Below are 5753 nucleotides of genomic sequence, written 5' to 3' on the forward strand. Positions count from 1 at the left end.
ATAGACTGAACCCTTGGTGGCTGCCCTAGGGATGACAGGTTTTATTAATCATTTCCAAAGATCTCCCCAGGTCAAACCCCTCTGGCCATTACTTCAACCTTGCTGCTCATTATGGTGATTCCTCCCCTTGGATCTCTACTACCCCAGGATTCTATCACCCACCATTGTTATCATGAGCCAGGCTCTGTAATGACATCTTCTACTCCAAGCCCTAACCTGCAGTGATGCTGGGGCCGTTCCCACCAGCATGTTCTTTACTGCTTGGTAAACACAATGTCTTCTGGCCTCTATCACAGGCAGTCATCTGGTGGGTTTCTGACCTTACATATCCTGTCTACTCCAGCACTCTGAGCTTTTTGGTTCTTTCCTCCACCATCTGCCAGGACAGTTCTGGCATTTCTTCTTGACTCGCATGGGCCTTCCTTTTCTCCAGGCTGAGCAGCGGGCTAGTCCCCTTGTCCCTAGGCCTTGCCAGGGTGTTGATTCCCAGTCAATAAACGCTTTCTTGTCTCACTTTATCTTCTCTCTCCCCTTGATGCCGCACCTCAGAACACAGTCCCAGAATCCACCCAGTTCCTGCAGGTACATGTTGGCTCGGACCTACAGCCCCTTGGGGATTTGGTTCTTTTCCTCTCCAAACAGGACCAGCATGTCCACGTGGTGGGTGTGGGCATGTGTTGTTTGGCAAGGAAGAGACCTCTGCACTGTCCTCCAGCAAAAGGGAAGTATTTGCTTTAACTAGAGAGCTGTGGGCCACTTAGGCAGATCTGGGGAGGGTTTGCTGGAATCTGAGGATTCAAGGTTGTTCAAGTGCATCAATCCAGAGAGCCCCATCCATCTCAATTAGGGCTCTGACCTTGGGGTATCAGGCCTGTGGAGGCCAAGGCTTTAGCCTCCTCGAGAGCTCTGCCTCACAACACAAGTCCTGGGCCTGATTCTCAGCTTACACTCGACTGTCGAAGATGAGGATTTACCTTAGAGCCTGCCAAGAAGTCTCTCCAGCTTTCCTACTTAGCCTTTAATTGGTGATTAATCACCCTTAGCTTTTCATTGTCTTTTTCTGATGTGCCCAGCATAGCCATCCAATTCCATTGACTTTATGATTTCTATTTTCCCTTACTTCTCAAATGCCTGCCACACCACACCTTCTAGCACATACACTGCCATCAGTACGTTGTCCCAATTCATCTTTCAGGAAAGTTTTAATAGTTGCATCCACGATCACCTCCTGCTGCTTCTGGGGTCCTCCATGCTAAAGGCTCAGTGAGTGACCCAGCTCCCAAATTCCCTGTTTGTTTTCCAAGACCCTGTTTTCCTGTACCACTCTCAGTCCCAGCTGTCCTGCGTTGGGTTCTCTGGGATGCAGACCTTGAGATGGAAGTCTGCATATGGAAATACACGGAGCGACTTCTCAGCGGTCACACTTCATGGAGTGAGGGCAGCTGAGTTCAGTGAGGGCTTCAGCCCAACCCGAGGGGAGCGTTGGAGCTGGATGACCCTTCAGTGGGTCATCTCAATGTTGTTCTCAAGTAGAGCTGGGGGGGGGTTGAGCCTTTACAGCTCCTTCTGGAACCACCATGGGATGTGTTTGCCCCCCAGGATGGGGAGCACGATCGTGTGTGAAAGGGCTCCCTGGATGTAGGTGAACTCTGGGGCTCAACAGAGAGCTCTGAGATGTCAACACTCCCGGCAGCTGGAGAACAAAGGCTTCAGCCCCGAGGTGGGAGCTGGAGGAGAGGCATCTGGTCAGCGCTTGCGGCCAACATCCCACACACTGTGCTCCCAGGAGACTAGAGCACAGGATACGGAGGATGCAGAACTTATTTTTAAAACAAAAATAGCTTTTTTTTTTTAAGGAAAACGAGACCTGGAGAACTAGCAAAAGTCAGAGAAATCTTTTATTAGGGTTTTTGCTGACATCTTAGGAGTTTTTGCCTTCTAGCTCTCAAATGTCCTTCGGCTTAGACGTCTTGTTTTCTGTGCGTGCAGTAACAGCTGCAGGTGAAGTCACCTGGATCACAGTAGCGCCCACCAGTGGCTGCCAGGCGGTAAGTTTGAAGTAAGTCATATCTGTTCAGATTACACAACAGTTTGAACATCCATAAATTCCTACCTTAAAACATCCCTTCCGTCCTCCTAACTAATTTCCATTTGTTTTTTAATACTCAGCCCAAGTACCTCTTTTCTGAAGCCTAACTTGGTATCACCATGCGAGAATGACTCACTTCCAAGGTCCTCATTCCTCTTTCCCATTTGTCTTTGGCACTTGATACATAGTGTTGTGGCCTTTGCTAGTTTGGGAGTTCATCAGCAAGGAAAATAGAATATAGAAGCTATGTTTGGCATATATTAAGATTCAGTAAATGCTTGCAAACAATAAAAATGTTTGTTGCAGGATCTTCCAATTATTTATAAATTTATTTATCCATAAATCCATAAATCACTAAAACCTTAAGTGCCACTGGGTGGGTCAAGTTTTAGACCATACATTTCACATTTAGGTAAACTGAAGTGCTAAACCATTTTGATACTAGTCAAGACAAGATGTTGGCAATAGAACCTAAACATTCAGTTTCCTGTGCTTTGGGGATTCTGTGAAACCTACTTTATGATACTTTGTCCAGAGTCTTGTTCAATTTTCATAGAGGTATATTTCAAAGATACTCATATAAGTAATCAAAGTCATCCCCAATGCTAATGTGAGTCTAAATTTAATATGAACTACTTTCTTTTTGAGGAGTCAGTTATAACTTCCAACAGCCAGATCAAGTGGTCCCGTGTATTTTGGGATTTCTCACTGTCTCCAAGTTTTAGGAAGACAGTCACACACAGCAACATGATGAAGGACCTGGTGAATACAGGGAGAACCACACAGACAATCCTTTGGGTAAATGTCCAGACCTATTAGAGTCCAGATAGAGATAAAAACACTAAAGTCCAACAGTTTCCCAAAGAACACAAATAATTTACAATCTTGTCTATCTATGTTCAATAGGGACTTCTACGTATCTACTAAAAATTATCATCTCAGGTGTAGTGAATGCTTACCATGTGTCACTCTTTTTTTTAGTTTATTTTGAGAGAGAGAAAGAGAGAGAGACAGACAGAGAATGAGAATGAGAATGAGAACACATGCACACCGGACGGGGGAAGGGGGCAGAGAGAGAGAGAGAGAGAGAGAGGGAGTCAGCATGGAGCCCAATGTGGGGCTCAAACGCACAAACCGTGAAATCATGACCTGAGCCAAAATCAAGAATGGACACTTAACCAACTGAGCCACCCAGGTGCCCCACTCTGTGCCTTAACAAGCCTTTTCCAGGCATCATCTCATGGATTTAACAAATGCAATACAGGTTTACTTGATAACCTACTGCAAATCAGGCATGTGCCAGATACCAGCCCTTCTCTGGAGATTCAGAATACTGAAGGCTCTTGGCTTCAGAATTCTGTCCTCCTTTTGAAACAAAATTTAAAATCTCTAGCCAGATCTATTTTCTCAGAAGAGAGTGGAATTTTTTGATGAGAAAGAGGGAATACAAATTAAGGCTGTATTTTCACTGTCATTTGAATACTCACACAATTAGCATATGTTTACAGCATGCCTGCTATTGAGATGCATGAGAAATCAGGGTTAGAGACTTAGAGTACTCAGGATTCCTTTGTCCTGAGCTGGGCTGGAAGGTAGGGGCACCCTTTGACTTCATTTTCTTATCTGTAGGAAAAGTAAAGAATCTATATCCATTTGATGGAGGTTATCTGTCCACAGAACGAATGGATCTAATCTTGCTGGTAAGAGTGGAGTGAATTGTTTACCTTCTTCTAGAGATGCGTCAGCCTCTCACTCGCCAGGGCACTAATTAGAAGACTTTTATTAGTAATTTGCTTAAAGGGACAAGGGAAACTAGAAACAATTCAAGTTCAGTAGGTATGTGAACTCTTTTCTCACGAAAATAATGATCCAAATATGGAGGGTCTAAGATTTACCCGTCCATCCTGGGAGGACTGACACGAATCCAAAAATCAAGATTCCAAGATGTGCCCCCAAAATGGTGTAACCACTCAAAGAACAATTCAGGTCTTTGGGAAAATGTACAGAAACCAGAAACCTCGACACCTTTTTAGGCATTCAATATTTATAGTGCTGCCTCGAGAAAACGTAAGGTTTGATTAAAGAGGGATGGTAACCTCCTAACACACTTTGTGAGCTCGGTTCATTTAAACAACAATTACAGGCACACACCTCTCTGCAGCCTTTTTTTGGTTTGTAAGCAGCAAAAAGAACTGCACATCTAATTTTTGAAATTCTTCTGGCTTTTCTTTTTGACCTTTGGTATTTGTATGTATTGACGATCTCTAAACCGTTGTACAAAAACACCTTGAAGTGTCAAGCTTTAAAAATGAGTCTTCTTTTCTCTTTCTCCTGTGCAGCTTGGATTATCTTGGCCTTGTCAAAATACATTCTCTAGTTAGAGGTTGGAAATATTTCCCTCCTGGCTCCAAAGTATTGATTTTTCTTCAACACTCAGCTCTGTCAGTCAGCCCAAGGGGTGAAAGGTGAAAGTTCACCCGGCACTGCTTGGCTTTACCTTCCTATTAATGTCATGCCCTTTCCACATTTGATCAGTTTATGTGATCACCAATCATATACGACTGGTATGGCCCCTATTTTCCCTATAAGGACACACTTGAGTCTCCAGGAGACGTTAAAGCCATTCCTGGGACGGACACTGGGTACTTGAACAGGGCTGAAGATGTGTCAGTCAGTTCCCTTAATGCTTATCTGTTTCTGAAAGAAAATTACACGGCTACCCGACGACTGGCTCAATTCAAGCTGTTCTATATTCTTATGTGAAAAGTAAAGGAGCACACTCGCCACTTGCACGTAGAACCTTCTCTGAGCGATGATGACTTATTTTGTTCCTCCTGCTTTTTCTGAAAACCAATTACATCCATTACCTCAGGGATTCAAATTCAACTCGAAACCAAGTTTTAAATGAAATGAATTTAATCATCTATGTCCGGCCCCCTATTCCATGGCTGTCAACCCACGTCATCAAATCTGACAGAATACGGTAAAATTAAGTCTATTTAGGAGCAACTTGGGGACGGAGCTAAAGCAACATGCATGCAACTCCCTTGCCCAAACCACAGAGGGTGCTGTTGAGTTGATTCCCTCACACTTCGGAAGAATCTTCCTTCCCTCTTGTTCTACTGTCCTTTGTGACAAGTTAGCCTTTCCTGAAGCTGGGTCTCCAGGGAAATGAATAATTACATAGAAATAGAAGGCTTAATCTGGTACCAAAGAAGGTGTGTGTGGGGGGGTGGGGGGGTAGGGGGGGAGCATATGGATTTCAACTGAGAATGTTTAAGAAGAGTGCACAATGTTTTTAATGAGAAAAACAATCTTCAGTACAATTCAGTTTTATTTAACACACATATGTACACAGGGACATTCAGCACATATAGAATCTATTAAGTGCAAATGTCTTGAGAGGCAGACATTTTAATTCACTCGCTGGACACAGTTCAATCACTACATTTTCATACAAGTGTCACGTCATGTCATCTTTTGCTTGTAAATTACCAATGAAGCCACACATGTCTCTACATTTACAAGGATAGGTCCAAATACAGTGCCAACAAAATCAATAAAACACTAAAAAGCATACACTGGATGACAATACAAAGTTTGCCTCAGTGCTGGGAAATCTAAGCTGTGATGAAGTCTGGGACTGTAGTTGTCAAAATAGCCA

The sequence above is a fragment of the Suricata suricatta genome, chromosome 14, assembly GCF_006229205.1.
Source record: "Suricata suricatta isolate VVHF042 chromosome 14, meerkat_22Aug2017_6uvM2_HiC, whole genome shotgun sequence".
Lineage (NCBI taxonomy): Eukaryota > Metazoa > Chordata > Mammalia > Carnivora > Herpestidae > Suricata > Suricata suricatta.